Raw genomic sequence first — 22,734 nt, 5'->3', positions numbered from 1 at the left:
GTCTTCCCTGGGCATTAGGGGTGAGATCGGCACTGCCCAAAGCCCGTGGGTGGTGGGGGAGGGCGGAGGCATCCTTACAGGAGAGTGGGGTGCTCTTAGTGGAAACGGTGGGAGGGGATGTTGGGCCGCACACGGCACACGCACACATCGATGCGTGCCAGGCCGGGTGTAGACCCTGGAATTTTGCCCCCCAGCCGGAATCCAGTACATGCGTGAGTCCTTTGTATGTTCTGTGGACCCAGAACCCAGTCTGGATTTGGGGGTGGGACAGAACTGAATTCACATCCCAACCTGGTCATTTACCAGCAGTGTAGACACTTGCATAACCTCCCTGACTAAGCCTTGGCAACGTCTGCCGGGGCTGGCTTCCTAGGTCTACAACCTGGGCAGGTTCCCAGGGCCCCGTGTTTCAAAGGGCTCCTACCCGGTTTAACGCTCTGTTGTTGCCACCCTGAAGTTCTCAACAATCCAAATAGAAGCCCCGTATTTGCATGTTGCGCGCGCGGCCCAACAAATGCTCTAGCAGAGCCGGACTTGTCTGCTGCAGGTCTGGGGGACGGTGCACTCCGTCAATCCCTGTCCAGAACGAGGAAGTGCTGGGGGGGGGGGGGGCGCTGAGACATTCTCAGCCCTCCCTCTGGCTTGCCCTTTCTACGCCATCCGCTCCCTCTTGCGGGGTACCGCTCCTTCTGTTCTTCACCGCGGCCTTAGACCCGCCCACCTCCTACTCTTGAGGACTCCGTTCTGACCTGAGTGTCCATCCGACAGCAACTTCCTCCACCGCCACCCTCTTCCTGCCCGGCCTGGGGCTTCCTGCCCACTGGGCACACATGTGGGTACCAGCTGGACATGGACGCACTGATACCTGTGGCGCCCTTTGGCCCACGAGGCTCAGGGGCAGGTGGATAAGTACCTCCCCTGCCCTCCCCTGCTGGGCAGCTCTGAGGGGGCCCCAAGGCTGGGCCTCCTGGGTGCCTCTCCCATCCCGTCCCCGCTTCGCTGCCCACCCCGCACTCCTGCTCCAGGGGACACTGCCTAGCAGAGCTCCCCGCACGCCGGCCCTCGCTCTGCTGCTGGGGGCAGTGCTTCCCCTCATTTTGGCCTCCACTGGCCCCTTGACGGCGGTGCTGAGTGATAGCGATGCGATGGCCTTGTGCATGCCGCGAGCTCTGCTGGCACCAACCCCAATCCCTTTGCACCCCCCGAGCTGGCCTGGAAGCGGCCGCCTCACAGACAGGGGTGTGGGCTCAAAAAGCTCTTGGAATGCCAGGTCCCACCCTGGTGGGCACAGAGCAGGACTCCCGTCTGACCACAAAGCCTACACACCCCCTCCCCTCAGCAATCCCTTCGGACAGAAGCGTGTGGGAACCCTGAGACGAGCTGATTGGGGGTGCCAGGTGGGGCCTGGTGGAGGGCCGCTCAGGAGACCCCACACCCGGGGGTGTCCAGGAAGCCCAGGCTTCTCTGGGATCTGTGATCGCTCAGCCCTGCCAGTATCTTGAGAGGATCCCCGGAGACGCCCGGCTTGGACGGCCTCAGCCTATACTGGTCTTGGGGCTCTTGCTGGGGGCACTTTAGCCTCTGGGCTTCTCGAAAGTCTGAGGCTGAAGTGAAGTCCACACCAACCAGACCATCTGTACTTGGGGGCTGGGGACCCAGATCAGGACATGAGGCTCAGGGCAAGGAGGGGCCTCTGAGACCACCTGGGCAGCCAGCATCCGAGTCAGAAGTCTGGCCGCACCCCCCGCCAGCCTGGGGCCGTCCCCACTCGATGCAGAGCCCCCAGCTTCTGAGTAGCACAGTGAGGAGTAGGAATGGAGGCTTCAATCTGGGGGTCCAGCCCCCTCCAGACTGGGGCCACTGGCCAGGACGGCCCTTCCCCAGGGCCGTGGTGGGGAGTAAGTGAGAGTATGTCTGAAAACACTTGGCCAGTGCCGACATGTCATACGCTCTCAAGTCAGTAGGAACAGTGCTGATGACCACTTTTCTTCCCAATTGATTACCCTAGTGATTTGGATCCTTAGGGCCTGCCTTTCCCAGGGTCCCCGATCCCACGAAGGAGCTGGCGCTTCCTCCTTCCAGAGCCCATCTGGCAAACGTCTCTGGGGCCCCCTGGCTGCCCCTTCCCCGGGACCCAGAGCCTGGCTACACTGCCCCAAAGCCAGCCGGCTTACAGAAGTCTATGCCACCTGCTCCGAACGAATCACCACGTTTGCTTAATTTCTTTGCCCCAGGTACCGCCAAACAAGATGCAGTGTCTGAGGGCAGTGGGCCATGGCCCAGAGGAGTGGGGATCGGTCCCTCACAGAGAAGCTGGCCACGTCATCCTCCCAAACGCTCATGGCTGGGCGTTGGCAGTTTTCATTCTCAAGGCCTTGACACAGCGCCCGTGAGCCCCGTGGGGCGCAGCTCTGCTAAGAAGCTGCTTATTCCCCTGAGTCTCTGCAGGGCCCCTGCCCCCCGCCCCCACCCCTTTCTGCGGCCCGCCCCACCACCCCTGCGGGCTTAGGCTGGAGCTCCAGGTGAGAACAGACATTCACGAGACAGGTCCCCTGGTGCAGACCGGTGTCTCCTTCACTGTTTGTTTTGGGTTGGGTTGGGTTTAGGAATTTTATAAAATGGCTGTGGAGGATCCTGCTGTGTTTATAGCCCAAATGAAACCCGAAACAGGGCTCCTCTTTCCCACAAATACTTCGGAATATTTCCAAAGTCTGTTCCAGTCCCCCAGGGGTGTGCGGGTACAGACCTGTGTGGTTACAGGCCTCCAGGGAACCTCTCTGACCTCTGGAGGCCTCAGTTTACACCTGCCGTGAAATGGGACTGAGGGACGTCTTCTCTGTGGGGCTGCACATGATGGATTCATGCTCAGGATGCCTCCTTGGACACACCTGGCTGTAACATCTCAAGCGGTTTGCAGGAGGGCAGGTGGAAGGAGACATTCCATCAAGAATGACCCCCGCGGAGACATAGCCTGCCTTGGGTCTGGCTGCGCGCGGACGCGGCTGAGGGCTGATCCCGTGACTGAGGAAGTGCCTCTGGTCTAGGGTGACCCACTTGTCCCAGTTTTCAGTTTTCGCACTGAAAGTCCCACGACCTGGAAGATGTTTGCATCCCAGGCAAACCAGGACAGTTGGCCACAGGGCCTGGGCTCTCTCATCCGTAGACAAGAGAAGTCACAGGGTCGTTAGGGTGACCGCATGAGATCACACGAGTGAAATGCGTATGTTCAGACTGAGCTCAGGCCGCAGTAGCCAGCGCGATCACGTAGCAACGTGCGAGAAGGAATCGGCGGTGTTGGCTGCTGGTGGCAAGTGCAAGGAGGCCTCGTCCGTGACTTCGTGCCTCTCCTCCTCCACTGGTGGCCCTGCGGGGGCTGACCACCTGGTCCTCCCAGGGCCGTACGGCCAGCTCGCATCAGCCGTGTGCCCGCTGCGTGTCAAGGACAGAGCTAAATGCTCACCGTGGAACGCGTTCCGCTCTGCAGTGCTGTTCCCGTTCCAGAGATGAGAGACCAGAGGCCCACGGAGCTGAAGCCACTTGCCCACAGCAAGTCAACCAGGCTTGCTCACCGAGATCTGTGTGACTCCTAAGCCCACCCTTCCCAAGGAAGGAAGAAACTTCCAGAACCAAGGTCGGGAATGAAACCCTGGAGGGCGGTCACCCGCATGGGCCCCAGAGTCACGCTGGCCCCTGCAGGAAGCTCTGGTCAAGGCCACAGGTGTTGCATTCCTTCTTCCCACTTAGGTCTGGAGCGGGCAGCAGCGTTCGTGACCGGTGGGCAGGGCTGGGCCCAGGGTTTGCTCCCTGTGTACCTGCCTCTGCTTTTCCCCTCTGTGCCCATGTGGCCCGTGTGCTGCCTTGGCACAGCGTGGGAAGTGGCTCCTGGCACAGAGGCAGCTCCCTTTGCCCTGCTCTTGTGTCTGCGGTGCTGGCGGGGCCTGGCCGGGCTCCCAGGGCTGTCACTTCTGAGACGGTCTGTCCCCCGCCTCCCACCAGCTCTGGCCCAGTCAGAGGGATGGGGGTTTGGTGGGCCCAGAGGGGCAAAAGGAACTTTCTAAAGTTTCCCAGAAATAGTCGTAAACTGTTATTTACTCAAGTTAACTCATGTCGTCTCAAGTCAACTTAGATTAAGTCAATGTAAGTAAAGCCAGACCGAGTCAGACTGAGGGAACCCACCTCAGGGAAGGCCCGTCTGCCGACCGCACCCTGTCCGTTCCAGTCAGGTGTTTATCCGGGGGTGCGCCTGGGGCTGGCCCAGGGAAGGCTTTGTCCGGTTACCAGGAAAAGGATCTCCAGGAATGCCATGCTGCAAGATGCTTAAGCCATCTGGGGACATTTTAGGGAAGAGAGGCCAGAGCTCAGCCGCTGAGCTTACGGAGTTAGGTTGCGATCTTTGCTCGAAAGTTCACCGACCTTGTAACCAGAGAAAGGTTAAAGGTTATTACACAGGTGAGCCTGACTTGCTCTCCTCTTCTGTAAAATGAGAATACCAATGGCACTGTGAGGGTCCACGGAAGGGTGAGACAAGATGGTGCACATAAGAGATTTAGAGGCCTGGCTGGCCTGGAGGCAGCACCCGGCACATAGGGGCTTCTATTACCATTGCCTCCAGCTTTTTAAGGGCAACCCTGTGCCAGGCGAGATGACCAGAGACACAGGGAGAAACGCCCTGTCTCCTTGGGTCTTGAGTCAGCCCTCTCTGGTGAACACACCTTGACTAAGATCATGTCAGGTGAGCTTGACTACTGACCACAGCTCTCCGAGGGCGGGAGTCACTCACAGCTCAGATTTTGGGAGGGGGCAGATCGCCAGGCACTGCGTGAGTCCCTCCACCCGACGTGCTCCGAGTAACACCGGCAGAGTAACCGGGATCCTCGGAAGGCACTTTGAGCCCTTCACAAGCACGTATTTCCAAAGACCGTGTCTTTAAGAGGCAAGGACTGCCTTGGTTCCTAGAAGTTCGAGCGTGTAAGCAGGTCCAAGCACCAGGCAAATGGTGGCCCAGAGCCCTCTGTCCAACCCATGCGCCGTGGAGGTCGGCCCTCCAGAGCCCTGACAGATGGGCTCCCTGGCGCTCACCTCCTCCTGGACCCTGAGAGGCCCCTGGAAACGCTGCCTTCCCAGGGACGCTTCTCGGGCTGGTGGGAGGGCCGCCTTTAGAGTGAAGACAGATGGGCTCTGAGTCTCTGTCCGGCCACCCACCGTCTGCGTGCACAGCCACGGCACCCTTCAAGCCCCAGCGGCCCCATCTTTAATAGAGTATTGACCTTAGTGAGCTCATGGATTCATTTCCCGAGGCTGTCCTAACAAGTGACCCCAAACTGGGGGGCCTAAAACCACAGAAATGTATTTGTTCACAGTTCTGGAGGTCGGAAGGCCCAGGTCAAGTTGACAGCAGGACCACACCACCTGAGGCTGTGGGGGAGAAGCATCCTTGTGCCTTGCAGCTGTTGGTGGACCCTAGCTTCCCTCCAGTCTCCCCACATCTTTCTATGGCCTCTCTCCTTCCCTGCGTCTCTCCCCTTCTCTGCGTCTCTCCCCTTCTCTGTGTCTCTCCCCTTCTCTATGTCTCTCCCTTTCCCTGCGTCTCTTGCTTTCTCTGTGTCTCTCTCTTTCTCTGTGTCTCTCCCTTTCTCTGTGTCTCTCTCTTTGTGTCTCTCCCATTCCCTGTGTCTCTCCCATTCCCTGTGTCTCTTCCCTCCTCTGTGTCTCTCCCTTTCTCTGTGTCTCTCCCTTTCTCTGTGTCTCTCCCTTTCTCTGTGTCTCTCCCTTTCTGTGTCTCTCCCCTTCCCTGTGTCTCTCCCCGTCTCTGTGTCTTTCCCCTTCCCTGTGTCTCTCCCTTTCTCTGTGTCTCCCCCCTTCCCTGTGTCTCTCCCCGTCTCTGTGTCTTTCCCCTTCCCTGTGTCTCTCCCTTTCTCTGTGTCTCCCCCCTTCCTGTATCTCTCCCCTTCTCTGTGTCTCTCCTCTGGGTTTCTCTTATAAGGACACTTGTCGGATTTAGGGCCCACTCAGGTAATCCAGGATGATCTCATCTCAAGATACTAAACTTACTGACATCCTCAAACACCTCTCTTTTCTGCAGAAGACCATGTGTGCAGATCCCAGGGGATAGGACAAGGACATACTGTCCAGGGGGCCGTCATTCCCCCTGCTACAGTCAGTCTGAGAATCACAGGCGAGGAGGACACTCAGAAGCCAGGGCCCTGTGTTCAGTCCTGGCTGCAGTGCTCTGCTGTGTGACTTTAGGAAGTTATTACGCCTCTCTGCATTAATTTTGTCAGCTCGGGAAGGGAGAGGCGAATAGAACATGTTAGGAGGGGCTGTTCTGATACTGACGTGACTGCAGACGCGTCCACGGCTCAGTGCAGTCCTGGCCATCACACCAAACAGCCACTGTATGGAGGCCAACATTGTCATTTATAAATAAGGCTGATATTTTTTCCTGCTGAGCTGCGGGCCCCTCCCTAATTCTCTCCTCTCCTCCCCCCGCCGTGGGCCCCTTTCTGTGGAGCGGCCGGAGCACCCCCCCCCCCCCCCCCCCCCCGCGCATCTTCCCAGGACACCTGCTTGCCTCCGGGTGCCTAGGCCCGTTTCCGCCCTCAGCCTGGGGGGGGGGGCTTCTGTCAATTAAAACTATTGTCTCCAACCCCCCCCACTCCCCAGTTCCCAACTGCCTTTGGGGCAGAACATTGAGATGCAGTTTCTGCAAAGCCACTTTATAAAATGAGAGCAGTTGAATGCGCTTGGGTGTAGGAGTAATTATAATTCCCAAGTTTCTCTGAACATTTTTCTAACTGGATCTTTTTGTGTCGCTGTCTCAGAATAGACACGCTTGTGGGCTTTCCTGGGCTCAAAATAGTCGTGAGATAGGGGTTGAAATCGACATCTGAGTTTGAATTATAACAACTCGGGTACAACTTTTGATTGGATGAACTTCGCCAGCCAAATGTGGCTCCTTCTGCAAATCCAGCCTCCTTTTATGGAAGAGCAAGCTCCCTGCCCGAGGACTGGGCTCAAGGCGGGCCTTGCTCGGCGTGCGGCCCGGGCCTCGAGGGGTGCGTCCCCCGCGGGCTGCACTGACTCCCCATCTGCTTCGGTCTGGAACCTGGATGGAGGTGGGGCGCCTGACGCCAGGCTTCGGAGACTGACGTGTGGGCAGGCCCGTCTCTGCCGGAATCCGGGCCTTCTCGCCATCTGGGCTCAGGCTTTGGTCCCCATTGGTGGGGCACAGGGCCATTTATGGTGGTCGTGACTTTGGGTGACTTAACGCTCATGCCTCAGTTTCCTCTTCCGTCCAGCAGGATAACCATAGGCACATCTCCCTGGGTGGTTGTAAAGATTAAGCTGGCGGGTACATTTCAGGGTCCTAGAGCTCTGCCTGGCACAGGGTGAGTGGTGCTTATTTGGATAGCTGGGCACACAGCAGGTGCACAATAAACGTCTGAGGACCCAAACTGAAGCAGAAGTCATTGGTCCTTCTACTTCACAGCTCCTCGTATGTCTCAAGACACATGGGGGTCTGTAACGGGGTAGGGTCTGCGGGGACCCTATTGGAGGCCACAGGTGACTCAGGAAGGGCCGTGGGGCAGAGATGGCAGCCCCAGATGTGCAAGGGAAAGGGGAACTTTCTTTCTGGACTCTGGAGTCCCTTCCTCAAAAATGCACTTGAAAAGCTGTCCTGGCCCCCTGCCCCTTGCCCCCTGCCCCCTTCCTGGGATGCTGCATTTCAAGGGACTGAATTTATTCTCCAATGCAGCAGCTTGACGACAGACACCTGTCACCTTTGGGAACCTGTGTCTCTGGCAGGGTCTGGGTTAGCCCTCATCACGTAATGGAAAGATAATGCACTTAACTTCATTTTCTTAAACAGTATTTTATTGATCGAACTGAAACTATCTCATCCATGGATCCCCTCCGCATTCCCTGAGCCTGTGCAGAAAAGGAGGGAGGAAGGCCTGTCTGGCTTGATTAACCCCTTTGAAATGTGGCCGGAAGGTAATCATGCCGGGGCCCTTGGAGGGCAGGTGGGGTCTACGGTGCCCGAGCTGGGTGCCCATCCCCTCGTGGGTCTTCCTGGTGCAAGACACCAACCGAAGGAAAAAGCAGTCATACCTCCTACCCCGAGAGCTCTTCAGCCACGGAGCCTCTTTTCACAAAGGAGACATGAGAAAGGGGGCAAGGCAAAGAAGCCAGGTGGGGGGCGGCCGTGCTGGAGGCACGGGCACCAGGGAGTGCGGGTGGCTTATCACCACTGGGCGCTGCCCGGCCGCTGACCGAGCTGTCTGCCGCAGAGGAGACCCTGGGCCTTTGATGGTAGCCTCACTCTGTGTAGTCTGACCGAGCCGGCAGCTTGGGGCGAGTCGCTGTCTGAACACTTCCCATTATTAGTGCATCGCTCACCCCTGAGTGAAGGCAAAGCAGGAACAAATATGGAATTAAAAAAAAAGTGATCACAGTCCCTCCTCGCTGCTAGGAAAATTACTGTTTTAAAGTCACAGTGTGTTTCCCCTTCATGGCCGTCATTCCGTTTCATGCTTATAACAGCGTCCAACAGCAGGGCCACCTCTGTGTCCCATTTCTCTGAGCACCTGGCATAATTGAATCATAACCAGCAAACCACAGGCGAAAAGAGGCACCAAAGGCGGGAGCCACTCTGTGACCCAGGCTACAGGTGTTCCAAGCTGAATGTGATGACGCGGCTATATTTAACCAAGGGGACGCGTGACTGAAGGTCACTTCTTCCTCTGCAATGCTTGTCTTACCGTCCAGGTGCCTTTACCTGTCATTAAAAGGGCACATTTTAACTCTGTGTTTCCCTGACTTGTGACAAACGCTTTCACCTGCATGACCACCACCCAGTCAAGATCTAGAACACGTCCAGCGCTGCGGGAAGTTCTGAGTATCATTTCAACCGAGGAAGCTAGGGTACAAATTGCACAAACACACAACACTCTTGTTTCCTTGTGAATTTCAGGTAGTTATTCAGCTAAGAACGTCTGGTTTATCACAGCTTGAAACAAGACTATTTTCTGCAGAAGGGGGTGGTTCTCCATCACCCCAGTTACTGTCCGGGGGGAAGCATTTTCATGGTGTGGCCAAGTGGGAAGATGGTCGGGGCACTGATGGATTGATTTCCTGTCTTGGAGAAGGTCATGGTGTCTCCTTCTCCGAGGAGGACCTTCTGGCCCTGGTAGATCACAGCCCTGGGAAGCTGATGTGGCTGCAGCCTCCTGAGGCCAGAGCACCTGCAATCTACTCCGGCACCTTCCATGAGTCCCCATCAACCGTTCTGAGGCCTCCTCTCTGATCTTAGATGGCGGTTAGTACTTGGATTACTCTGGCCAGCAAGGAAAGGCGGCTAACCCCAACGCAGGCTTGGCGAAAGGGCACAGGATGTGACTAGGGCTCCAGCAAGTACAGGAGAAAGATGATCCCCTTCCCCGTCCTTACTCCCCAAATCCCACATCTGCTTCCCCACCAAATGCCACTCCCAGCCAGCCACTGAGATGGGGGATGGGATGAGCACAAGAGAGGAGGAAGAGGATGCCAGGAGGGGCTGGGAGCAGTGTTCCCTGTGTCAGCAAGACAAGACTCAAAGAAGTCAGCGAGATGTGACACCTTACCTTTGAGTGTCCTCAGAGCTCTCAGGCCACTGGCTGGGCTCTCCCCTGCCTTTGAGGCTCTGTGCCTGGAGCTCGGTCTCCTTGGAAAACTCCTACACATCCCTCAAGAACCCAGCCTGAATGTCAGCTCTTCTGTGAAGCCTTCTTTCGATTTTCTCAGTCACTGCTTCTGACTTCTCTACCCTGGGCTTCTCCAAATTCCTTTGCTTTATGGCGCCTTTATTTATTTATTTATTTATTTATTTATTTATTTATTTATTTATTTAATGGAGTCAATTTCTTTAAATTTACTTTTGAGATCTCAGGGGCAGAGATTTGAATACAATCTATCTTCTGGGCTTAAAACTCTCAGTTTTCTCTGCTCCCTAGAAAGCCCCACATTTCATCATTTACTCTCTTCCCTGCTCCCTGCCTGCCTCGCTCACCACCGCTGTTCCCACTGCTTTTCCTCCCACCACCGCCCACACCTTGCAAGGGATGTGTGTCCTTGAACTGTGTGTGTCTCCCCCAGGAGAAAAAAACCTAAGAACACAGAATGGCATGGCCCTGGGGTCCTTTCCATGTCCATCCCCCCCGCCCCCAGCTTTGTTTTTGTTGCCAAAATTCCTGCTGCCATTTTGGGACCCCAGGGAGTGCGAAGCTTTGAGGCAAGAAGATGGAGCTGTGTGTCCAGATGTTTCTCATCTCCCACATCTGTGCCTTTCTCTGCACATTAACGACTGTAAGATTTTACTGTTATAAAGTCCCGAGAAGCCCGGCCAACCACCATTGCCGGCCCTGTGTCTCTTCCATCACAGGTCGGTAAGAAGGCTCCGGCTTCATTACCCTCGGGTGAGCCAAGAAGTGGGACTGGAGGGATTATTATTTTAATAATCAAGACACAGATTTCAAATCAAAGCAATTATCCTAGCCAGGCTTAACCAAGGTCTCTCACGAATACTTGGTCAACACGAGGCTTCAAGAAGAAGTTCTGTCTTAAATTATTTTTATGGACCGTCCTAATTTTAAATGAATATTTAGTGTGCAGTTCACAAAAATCTCCCTCTTTGGGGTGGGGGGAAGAAAACTGGCTTTCATTTTACAGTTTTTGTCTCGGTCAGCATTTCTGACTGCGAGAATGACAAACTTTACTTGGGAAAGGCCAGTGCCGTCAGCTGTGTTTTATTATCGAATATTTCTGGGGGTGAGCTTGGCTGCCGCTCTGTTTATATTACTTGTAAGATTTCATGCAAGACTCCGCGAGGTCGTGGGTTTCATCCGAAGTGTCTGATGTGCTGGGTAATTCATTCCATCCCCTTCATTCCTGGTCCCTTTCCTTTTATTTTTTTCCAAGGGCACGCTGAGCACTGTTGGAAAATGGAATCTGGTGGAGGGGGTGCTGCAGACCCCCAGGTCCCCACACGCCTCCAGGTCACCTCCTCGGCCCGTGAGGGTGCAAGGTGACTGTCTTGCTCCGGGGACCCAGGAATGCCACTTCACTAAGACACTTGTCCCCAAGGTCAAGTGAAAAGGCTTCAGTTCTGTCTTGACACAGACCTTTTGGCAAACACCTCCCCACGCTCAGCCCATCAGATCCTGCTGCTGACTTTGGGGGGGGGGGTCACCTTGTCTTCAGAAACTTTCAGTTTTACTTAAAGCTGGCCAGCCTGTCTTGGAGCGTCACACCTGGCTTTGGAGGTATGAATGGGGTCTTGGCATCTTGCATTGTCTCTTTCCCTTTATTCTTTGTGAGCAGGAAACAAACCCCATAAGAGAAGTCACCGGACCACCTGGGCTCCTGCCCCCCCCCACCTGCCCCAGGCCATTTGTCTATTCATTTGCTTTGTCTACAGACACTGCTGTCAGCCTCTGGGTGGGTATAGAACTAGAGTCCAAATAGCAGCCGTCATCGCCTTGCACCCTCAAAAAAGATGGCCTCCAACCCCCCTTGTACACCCAGCGGGAGTCCAAAACTCTCTGCTCGGCGTCTGCAAATATGAGGAGGGTTGGCAATTCGTTGCGGTCACCTCTGGTCTGTCCCCATAATGAGCTTGGGCTACGGGCCCTCCAGGCTCTGCAGCCTCTACTCTTTATGGTGCTGAGTCCTACAAGAGCTTTGGGCTTTCCTGGGCTTCCATGGAGAGCTGTGACTCCCACGAGACACACACCCCCTCGGAAGATTTTCCTGGGGGTTGGAGACATGGAGAGGATTCTAGCAGCCCTGTGTCTCCTTTCCTCCCTCGCCCTGGGGGGCAAGCCTCTGCCCTGTCCTTCCAGCTGACCTCAGAGACAGGCCCATGGGTGGTTTCCATGTCGAGGGTCTGACTCTCATTTCCACCAGGAAACAGAACGGCGGTCATAAAATCAGTGCATTGGGAAGGGACTGCGGTCCTGGGGCTCCTCTGTCCTGGGCAGAGTGTGGCTCTGGAGGCCCCCTCTGAAGTGTCACCTGAGCCATTTTTCTTCCTGAAGGTGGAGCTCCCTGGTGTCCCCCCACTTATGGGAAGTGGGTTGGAAAAAGCATCCAGTGCCCATGCTTGTGCCACGGGGGGCATCTGTGAGATCTATCTGGAGACCAGGCAGCTCCCTGGCTTCTCTTGAGCCTCCCTCATGCTGCCGTCTCAACATTCATCTTCCCAAACCCAAGGGAAGTCACCCGCCTCCCGACGGTCTCTGCTCGACACCGAATCCCAGGGCAGGAGTGGCAGGAGCGGGGCCAAGGGGTGTCTATTCTCTGGAGATCTCTAAGCTCCTTTGTTCAGGTGTTTTCTCGGCTAGGAAATGGGAACAATGAGAGTGCTGTGCTTGGGGGGAGAATCCCAGGGGACACACTGTCACCCTGACTCCTGCTTTATGACCGGGCAATGTGGCTGCAGGTCATCAGGCAGCCTGCTGGAGACCCTGGGCTGGTGGGGGGCAGAGCGACGACCTGCCGTCCTGACCCCAGTGCAGTGCCGTCCCCATCCGCCCCTCTCCACGCCCCCACCAGCAGGACACAGAACTAGCCACCCAGCAGCAAGCACTCGGCACCTCCTGTCTGCGGGCACGGTTCTGTACTAAGTGCTTCCTCTTAGTCCCCACAAACAGGGGAGCTGGCATTAGCCTCCCTGTTGTACAAAGGGGAAACTGAGGCCCCGGTCGTCGAAGTCACTTGCCCACGTGGCTTTGGTGTGGTCAGCAAGAGGCAGAACCAGGATGAGCTGCGTGCTGGAAGGCCAGGCGGGCTGGACCCCGCTCCCGCCTGCACCACTCCTCCCAACCCCCACAGAAGACCTCACGGTCCTCCAAAAACTCTCTTGATCACAAAGGACATTCAACGGAGATTAACAACTCGAATCGCCCAGGGGCCCCTTTGGTTCCAGATGCTTTTTGCTAATTCCAGATGGTTGTTTTGTTGGTGGTAAACTAGCGTCTTCCTGCTCTTGGCTTCAGTTAGCGAGAGAGTGACTCCTCCCCGAATCCAGGTCACACGGGCACGGGGGTGCTGCCAGATGTCCCGCGGCGCTCAGGACTGTCCCACAGGTGTGAGACGGTGGGTGTTGGGGCCTTCAGCCTGGCCACCTGCTGGGGAGACCCAGGGCCCTGGTCCTCAGCCTGGCCAAAGAGCCTACAGCCCCAAGAAATTACAGCCCCTGGGATTTACACGCTTAAGGGAACGGCTAGCCTAGCCCTCATTTTCTGGATGTGTGTTTTTTTTTTTTTTTTTTTTTTAAGTTAAATAGGTTGGCTCAGGGTTTCTTAGGTTTGAATGCACCCGCACAAACCCTCTGCAGATTTTGTTAAAATGCGGATTTGGGTTCAGCAAGTGTGGGACGGGGCCTGGAATTCTGCAGGTCGGAGCAGCTCTTGGGGCAGGGGTAGGGGGGTGATGCTACTGGTCCCAGGATGACACCACGAGAAGCAAGTGAAGAGGGGCCAGCGGACGGTCCGTGTGGGGTTTACGCTTTCAGGGCACTGGGGGGCTGGGGTGTGACTGCATTCCAGAGAGGAGAGTGGGGAGAAGGGTCAGCCTTGGGAACACGGACATGGATGGGCAGTGGGTGGCCCACATCTGACTCATCCTTCAGGCCCAGGGGCCATCAGAGGCTTGGGAGCTGGCCACAGCTCCGTCCCCAGGGGCTCATGGGGTTCTGGGTCGCCTGCCTTCCCTCCAATTTCACAGCACAGTCAGGACACTTCCATGTTCCTTAGCCCTGACATTGGCCAACTAGGGGCCCCAGGGACATCTTGCTCCCCTGAGGAGGAGCCGGGGTCCAGAGGCCCCAGGGGTGGAGCACCAGGAGAGCTCAGGGCATCCCAAGGGCAATACTGTCGGGAAAAGTCACAGGGCTCATGGTGAAAGATTTTTTTTTTTTAATTTGGAAATAACTTCAAACTTTACAAAAAATTTGGACATAAAAAGTAAAAATCACACAAAGAACCACCATTTACCATTTACTTGAATTTATGGACCATTAGCATTTTATCCCTTTGCTTTGTCATTACATGTTCTCTGTCCTTCCTTATTCCTCTCCCCCCACCTCCCACCCCGCACACATACGTGTAGATTTTCCTGAGTCATCCTGTAGTGTGTGTTCCCGAAGAAAAGGCGTACTGTCCTGTCCAGTCACAGAGCAGGGGGCGAATGTCAAGAAAGTTAGCACGAGTGCAGTCTTGTGATCTGACCCTCCATCCACATACCAGTTCGAACAACAGGCCCGACACTGCCCTTAATGGTGTGTTCTCAGGCAGTGCAGGGTCCGTGTGGCACTCAGGTTTGCACTGAATTGTTACGGTTCTCTAGCTTTCCGGAACCCAGAATAGTCTGTGGTCCTCCTGTGTCTTTATTATGGCTTGAACTTTTTTGGAAAGTATAGTCCCTCCTCCCCATCCCCTTTTGTAAAAACAATACAATGTTCCTGTTTGGGGATGGGTCTGATGTTTTCTTCGCAGTTAACATCAGGTTAGGCCTTCTGGCTGGTCCACGATGTGGTGACATGTGTTCTTTCCAGGAACCCCCCAGCTTGCACCGGGATGTTGGTCCCCTGGTCAAGATGCTGTTGGATTCCTTGGTTGCATCATTAAAATTCTTTCTTAAGACCGCGCAAATACCCAGCCCCTCACCAAACTCCCAAATCGCCCATCGGGGACCTGGGCACTGACCGGGTTCCACCTTGGTGGTTGTAGAATGTTCCGCACTCTAGCTCCTTCCATAGCTCTGTCTGTTTTCAGAATTCTACTTTAAGCAGTAGTCCTTCCTTCCTTCCTTCCTTCCTTCCTTCCTTCCTTCCTTCCTTCCTTCCTTCTTTCCTTCCTTCCTCTACTTATTCTTGATATGGACTCATGAATTCCCATTTTTCCCCCCAATAGTTTATCATTCACTTTTGTTCTTAATCATTTTGATATTTAAATTGTCACAGATTTGGCCAGCGGGAGCCACTTGAAGCTGCTCTTGGTTCCTCTGACATATCTGCGTCATTTTTCCTGAGCACATCCTAACTTTGTGGAATAACGAGCTATTTGAGGCTGATCTAGAACCTTCCTCACCCTGGCCCTGGAATTACAGTTTCTCCGAGGAGCCTGTTCCTTTTCAAGGGGAACGGTTTTTAGGGACCCAGATCTGGGTACTAGGGGCACTCATCACTACAGGTTGTGTGTTTCTAGGCCTCTTTAGTAGACAGAGCTAAGAAATATCGGACATCTAAATATAGACATAGTTGCCTATGTGCACACACACGCACACACACACACATGGCCGTGTGAACGTACCACGTGCACCACATAGAAATGCATCTTGGAAATCACGGGCTCCCTCATCTCTGTGCGGACCCCGAAGCCTGCCTGTCAGACCCGCGGCCAAACAGGGTGCTATGTCCAGCTGCCGGCACGCTCAAGGTCCCTCAGCTTTCAAGCTCAAGTCGAGGTCCCATCTGGACGACTTCCCGCAAATGGCTGAGCAGCGGGTGCCACGAAAGCCTGCCCGTTGCCACCTAGCACGGGCCACCTCCCCGGGCCGTCCTGGCTCAGGGACTCTCCTCCGGGGCTGGCAGAGACGTCGTCGTCGTCGAGTCCACAGATGGTCTGAAGCCCCCACCGCCCAGGCCTACGTCCTTTCCAGAGCCCTGGGCACGCCCAACGTCCCGGGAGTCAGCCGTGCACGTCCCATGGCAGCATCTGATGTCCCTTCTTCCCTGGGAAGGATCCTGGCTCCGGAAAATCACATCACACGTATTCATGAGCTCCATTCTACTAGAGCCCCAAACAGCTTCACAATTGTGTTGCTCAGAGCACCCCCAAAACATCTATTCAAGAGCTGGGTATACGTTCCATATATGTGCAGCCCCCAGCTGTGGGCCCCCGGCGCTGCCCAGGACCGTGGGTGTGAGTTAGTAGGATTAGGTCCTGCTTTCTTGTCCTTTCTCTTTTCCTCTTGTTGGGGGGTTTTGGTGCTCCTTTGAAATACACTTGAGCTCGTCTGTCCGTTCCCTTTCGCTCTTAGATCCTCCCTCCCTGCATTCTTCATGATTTAATTTTGTGTTTTTGGACATGTTTTTAGGTTTGGAACATCACCATGTGCCCAAATGTCACAACTGGACTGAAGGCACAGCCAGCGAAGAGCCTCCCTCTTGAGCCCCTCCCCCTTCCCCGCTCCATGCTCCTGGGGATCAAGTTCATAGCTTTCTGGTTATTTTTTCTGTGTGTTTCTTTGTCTGCATGTTTTCTTGTTTCCCCTTTCCTTACACAGGAGGCGGGACACGCACTCCTCTGTGCCCCGATGTCTAGAGCGGGCATCATCTCCCGGGGATCACCCCGTGTTCGTTCGCGGAGGTCCCGCCTGTCCTTTTCCGCAGCTGCCTAGCGCGCCACGGGGGAGGGGCCTCAGTTTCCTCGACTCCGCCTTCTGCGCGCGGGCGCTCGGGGTGCTTGCGCTATTCCTCAGCTGCAGACAAGGCAGGGAGAGCAAGCTGGGGTGGGTGCTTTTTTGTACAACGGGAGGCGCGTCGGTAGCATAAATTCCTGGAAGCGAGGAGGCTGGTTTTGGAGGTCACTGCATATATGGTTTGGTGGGATTTCACCTCATTTTCCTCCATAGGCACTGGTTCTACCATGTGCACGGCCCCCGCAAGGCGAGTGAGGGCCCTTTCCCAGGCTTGCCAATGGAGGTGGGGCTGAGTTCTTGACCTTGGCCATTCTGGCGGGTGAGACGGCGCCTCGGTGGGGCTGACACTGGCGGTCCCTTATTAGGCCTGTTTCGTATATTAAAGGGCCATTTTATATCTCTTTTTGTGAATTGTGTGTTTATGTCTTTTGGTCATTTTCCTATAGTATTTTTGGTCTGTTTTCCTTGCTTTTTAAAAGTGTTCTATGTATTTTATTTTATTTTATATATTTTTTAATAAATAAGACATTTTTTCATTTATTTGACAAGCAGGGGTTGCGGCGGGCAGAGGGAGAAGGAGAAGCAGACTCCCTGCTGAGCAGGGAGCCCAACTCGGGGCTCAACCCCAGGACCCCGGGATCATGATCTGAACTGAAGGCAGATGCTTCACCGATGGAGCCACCCAGTCGCCCTTGTTCTACGTATTTTGAACAACATTAATCCTTTGTCTCTGATATATATTGCAAATTATATATATAATTTCTCGCAGTTTTACCCTTTGTGCTTTGACTTTACATGTGGTGCTTTTTGCCATGCAGCAGTTTTTTTTATTAAATTAATAAAAACGCTGTTACATTTGTATCAAACTCTCAGTCCTGATTTTTCATCAGACGTCTTCCCCTTTACCCAGCTTAAAGAGATTCAGCCACGTTAGAGGGAATCCCCGTTGTTTCCTGTGGGTCTCTGATCCACGCCGAGTCACTCTTACGTTCGGGATGAGGAATGGATTAATTCTATCTTCTTTTCAACTGGCTGTCTAGCTGTCTCAACGCATTTATTACTCAGATCGCCTTCGCATTGGGCTCATTTTTAATTCTTTCATGAATAACCTTGGGGGTGGCGGAAGGAGGGGGTGGTGGGGGCAGGGCTTTGATGGTATTTCCAAGGGAGGAACGGCCAGCCTTCGCAGGCTGAGGGGCCTCTTCCTTCTGCCTCCCTGGAGGCTCGAGGATGCTGGAGGCCCTGCCCCCAGGGTGGTGTGGGGAACTGGCTTCCTGGTCCCCCAGGAGGATGGCACACCATCAGCTTTCCTGGGGACCAGGGTGCCCCTGACCCAGGAAGTACGGCTGCAGCCTATTACTGCGGACAGGAGGCAGAGGGGGGAGCACAGGCAGACAGTGAGAAGCTCTGGAATTTCTGAGCAGAAAGTTGTGAGTTTGGCCGGAGCCGTCTGAACGTAATTTCCTTCGTTTGCACCTAACAGATCAATTTGTGACGTTGAGTGCTCTTCACCTGCTTGGACTCAAGGTCAGCAAAGTCTGACCTTTTATAGTTAAAGAGACTCTGCAAGTTCCTGGGGCCACGAGCCCCAGGGTCCCCCAATACTGGAGGCCAGCCTGAGATGCTTTCTCTTTTGCATCACATTTTCTTGGTTGGAAGATTCAAGAACAGTGGGTTTCCAAGTTAGGATGTGGCTGGGCAGGCACGGGGTTGGGGCTGAGTTCATGGACAGCAGAGCTAAGCTCGGATGTGGCTTCTCCCCCCAGCTCTCCCCTGACTTGGGTCTGATGTCCCCGGCTGGAGTACTGTGGCCCCGGGGGCTTTCCTGCTGGCAGGGTGTGTGGCCGGGGAGCAGGGCTCCGTGATCAAGGCCACCGACTGCCAGGCTCCCAGGTCAAGGTGAGCAGGTGCAGCTCTGACTCAAGGGTCTGGGGAGACCACGGTCACCGGCGGCAGGAGCCGGTGGGCAGTGCCGGCCCACTTTGCTCCTGTGCAGTGGGCTCTGAGCACAACCGCACATCCCCGAGGTTCCCCACCTGAGCCAGGCGGCCCTCAGCAGACCCAGCTGGCGGACTACCCATGGCTTTCTTTCCTCTTTCCCGGTGGGATCACCTTTACAAGACTGTCCGGACCCAGGCCTTGCCTCAAGTTCTGCAAAGAGCCATCTCCTTCCATCGGAGCTTGCCTGGGGCACCCCTGGCCCTGGGGCGGGATCACTCCCTGCTGCGAGGCTACCCTGGGCGGTGTAGGGTCCCGGCCTCAAGCCCGTAGATGCCGCAGCAGCCCCAGCCCCCGATCTGTGAAGACGGAAAACATCTCCAGACATCGCTAAAGGCCTCCGGCAGCCAAACCACTGTGACTGAGAACCGCTGCCTTAGAGCAACGGCCAGAAAGTCAACAGCCAACGAGGTCACATAAAGGAGAGAAGAGGCCCAGGGGCCCCGGGGACTATGGGGGCCTGGAGGACGGCACCAGGGGGAAAGGTCCCACCCCACCCCCCCATTCCAGTTTCAAAGAAAGCTAGAAACTGGGGGTCAGTGTCACTTTTTTTTTTTTTATCTGATTTCAAAAACTGAGTTGGCCAAAGCAAACACATGTGAGGATTCATTTGGCCCTTGGCCCCCAGCGAATGGCCCTGTTCCCCCACAAATCCCCTGGTCCTGAGACTGACCCCAGGCTTTCGGCTTCATGCCTCTGTTGCTGGGAGCCAGGCCCGCCAGGGGCCTGGGAGAGGCAAGACTTGCTCTTGTTCTTGGGCTATTTCCAGTGATTTCCCAAAAGTACCGAGGTCTGGCAACCTCACCCGTGGGGAGGGAGAGAAACCTAGGAAGGCCATTTCCTGGGAACCTCAGGCCGAGTCAGAGAACGAGGCCCATGGGGCTGGGCCTCTAAGGTCTCGCTGGCCACGCAGCCTGCAGCAGGGCTGTCAGAGTCTAACACGCTTTGGGGATTCTTCCCACCTTCAAAAGAAACAAAACCTAGAAGCTGAACTGCATTAGACAGGGGAGCAAAGCGCTCTCAGCAGCTCCCCACTCCCGGGACTGGAGTACGAGACCCAGACTCCAGCTCCCACCTGCCCCTGCTCACATCAACTTCGGTGAGACTGTGACCCCTTCCGTGAGGAAGTCGCCGACAGCAGCTCTTGAACGCCCGCCGCGGACCTGGTCTGGTGCCTGAGTGACATTCTACCCCGGAACCCTCCAGAGCGTGGGCCCCACAAAGGTCAGGAGCTCGGTTCCTGGAATGTCACTGCCTCCCTGGTCCCTGGAACGGCGCCTGGTGTGTGGCAGACGACCAAGGAACTCCCGCCGAGGACAGAAGGCCTCACCTCGCAGCTCTGTGAGGGCCAGGAAAGGCTAGGTCTCAGAGAGGGCAAGGAGCGTTCTTGAGGTCACACAGCTAGCAGGTGGGGGAGACTCAGGACTGCGTGGTTTTCAAATCTGGCACCTTAGCCACTTCGCCGTACCCACCTCCGGGTCTGCTGGAAGGACCAAAAGCTGAGCTGTCTGTTTGCTGAGCAAACGAGCACCGAACACGGAGACGAACGGCGTCACCGGAAGAGACCAGACTCAGTGAAGTGTGCCGTCTGTGCATTACAGACTGTCCCATGTAGATGTTTCTTATGGCTGCTGTAATGAATTGTCACACCCTTAGCAGCTTAAAACCTCACAAAGTTATTCTCTTACGGTCCTGGAGGTCAGAAGTCTGACATGGGCCTCGCTGGCCGGACATCAAGGAGCCGGTGGAGCTGCCTTCCTTCTGGAGGCTTCTATCTCGTCCTTTTCCAGCTTGGAGAGGCTGCCGAGTCCCCTGGCTCTCAGCCCCCTCCTCTGTGCTCAAAGCCAGTGGCGGTGGCATCACGCAGACCCCTGCTCTGCCGCCTCCGTTTCCTCTCGTGAGGACCCTTGTGATGGCTGCTAGGCCCACCGGGATCGTCCAGGAGCACCCCACCTTGAGACCTTTCGCTTAATCCCAACTGCAAAGCCACCCCCAGGTTCCAGGCATTGTGGAGTGGACGTCTTTGGGGGTCGTGATTCTGCCCCGCGTGGCCAGTTCATGGAGCTGTGTTTCCAGAATGGCAGAATGTCCGCGTGAGCCCGGGCTGCCATCACAGAAGACCACAGAGCGAGGGGAGTTTAAACAGCAGAAGCATATTTCCGCACAGTTCCGGCGGCTGGGAGTTAGAGATCAGTCCGGGTGCCCGCGTGCTGGGGTCTGGTGCGGGCTCTTCCTGGCTGGCGGACGGAGGAGCTGGAGCGGACGGGCCTCTCTCTCCCTCCTCTTATCAAGGCCACTGGTCCTACTGAATCAGGACCCCACTCTTACGATCTCATTTAACCTGAATTACCTCCAAAGACAGTCACATTGGGGTTAGGGCTTTAACATATGAATTTGGGGGACCCCGTTTCAGACCAGAGGTCACCAGTGACTGCCCCCACGTCCACCCCCCGTCTTCCTCTGGGAGGGACATTCCCAGGCTGCCCTGCCCACTGGCTGCCCTTTACAAATCCCTCAAATGGTACGGGAGGTTTCCATCGTCCTGTTCGTTCCTTCCTCACTTCCTTGCCCCTCCTCGGGGGCGGCCAGCGGCTGAGCACCAGAGTGCCCGCGGTGACAACGCTGGGTCCCGGCTGTGGGCGCTCAGGGACTCAGTATGCCGCTGCACCCACAGCCACGCCCGAGTCCCTCTTTGCTCTTTTGTGGTATTCTGTATTTTCTAAGTTCTTTAGGACAAAGAGTTGTTACTTTTGCTACAAAAAAAAAAGCACTAATAAAATATAGAATTAAAAAAGAAAAACAAAAAAACCCAGGGCTTTCCTCAAGTCCAATACCGTCCAATCGAACTTTCCAGGATCATGGAAATGTCTTCACATTCATGTGGTCCAATTTGGTACCCAATCACCACATATGACCAATGTGACTGGGAAGAGAATTTTAAATTTAATTTAATTTCTATTACAATTGAAACAGGCACGTGTATCAATTACCACCTGGGACAGCACAGCTCCGGATGTTTGTAAGGTCCCTGGGGCCATGGGGACGTGGCAGAATGAACAGAATTATTCCTCCTTTGGAGAATTTCTCCCCAGCATGTGAACACCTGCATTGAAAATGCCCCGTACAAAAACCGAAGAAATCATTCCATGAGCTGTCACCCTGGCCAGTCTCCTGTGAGGCAGCAGGGTGGGCCAGGCTGGACGTAAGTGCCAGGCGGGCTCAGGGGGTGAGGCGAGGGTCCCTGGGCTGGCAGGTGGGGGATCCGGGTGGTGGATGCAGGGCAGACGGCCCAGAGGATGGTGAGGAACTCACACCCGACCTCATTGCCTCCTCCCTTCCTCCTGAGCCTGAAACGCAGCCTGTTTAGTTCAAGGGCTCTCACCAAACCCTGAACGGCGCAAGTGAGGAGAACGCAGAGAGGTCAACATGGAGTTCTTCGTTCCCAAGCAAATAAATCTGCTCCCTCACCATGCTCCGGGGCCTGCCCCTTGGGCAGGGTGCGAAGACAAGCCCTGCTCTCCGCTCTCCTCCGGGTCCTCCCCCAGTCCCGGTCCCCCAGGAGAGGACTGCAGAATGTGGGGAACCTTGGGGAAGCTTCCTGGTGAGTCAACAACTTCGGGATGCAATTCCCTAAGCCCCATAGCCTTCCCACCTCCCCTCCAGTGTGCGGTGCCCCACTACCCAGTTTATCAAAAACCAGCCACCCCAGTGTCATCTCCCAGGCCCACTCGGTCCTTTCCTCCGACACTCAGTCATGTCTTACAGGGACTCTGGGACCCAATCTCACCCATGGTGTGAACGGGGGAGGAGTCCTGCCCCGAGAGGGGAGAGCACTGACCTTCATGGAGATACAGGGAGAGGCCGAGACCTGGGGGCCGGGGGGCTCTTAGGTGGGATCACACTTCATTCTCCAAATCACCCCTCCCACAGGGGAAAAGAACATGGAGGTGCAGAGAAGTAAAGCACCTTGCCCAAGGCCTGACCATGAGTGAGCTGGGGGACTGGGATTCTGGAAGATTCTGGAGGATTCTAGAGTCTGGGTTGTTCTGCTTGCCACGCCCAGCACATCCTCCCAGGAGAGGCAGATACCACCACCCATAGGAGCAGCAGAAAGAGCAGATTCAGGACACAGAGAGGAGAGGAAGGAGGGGCAGGGTGGGAAAAGCTTTGGGTGATTGATTGCATGGTTTGTCTAACCTAAGACCAACCACAGGAAGTACTTAGCTGCAGGAGCAATGGTGGTAAATTTCTGAATGGCCTACCCTGCACTACAGA

The sequence above is a fragment of the Ursus americanus genome, chromosome 22 (assembly GCF_024610735.1).
Source record: "Ursus americanus isolate L20-20 chromosome 22, mUrsAme1.1.p, whole genome shotgun sequence".
In the NCBI taxonomy this organism is placed as follows: domain Eukaryota; kingdom Metazoa; phylum Chordata; class Mammalia; order Carnivora; family Ursidae; genus Ursus; species Ursus americanus.
The sequence above is the reverse complement of the archived record's forward strand: the minus strand, read 5'-3'. Positions refer to the sequence as shown.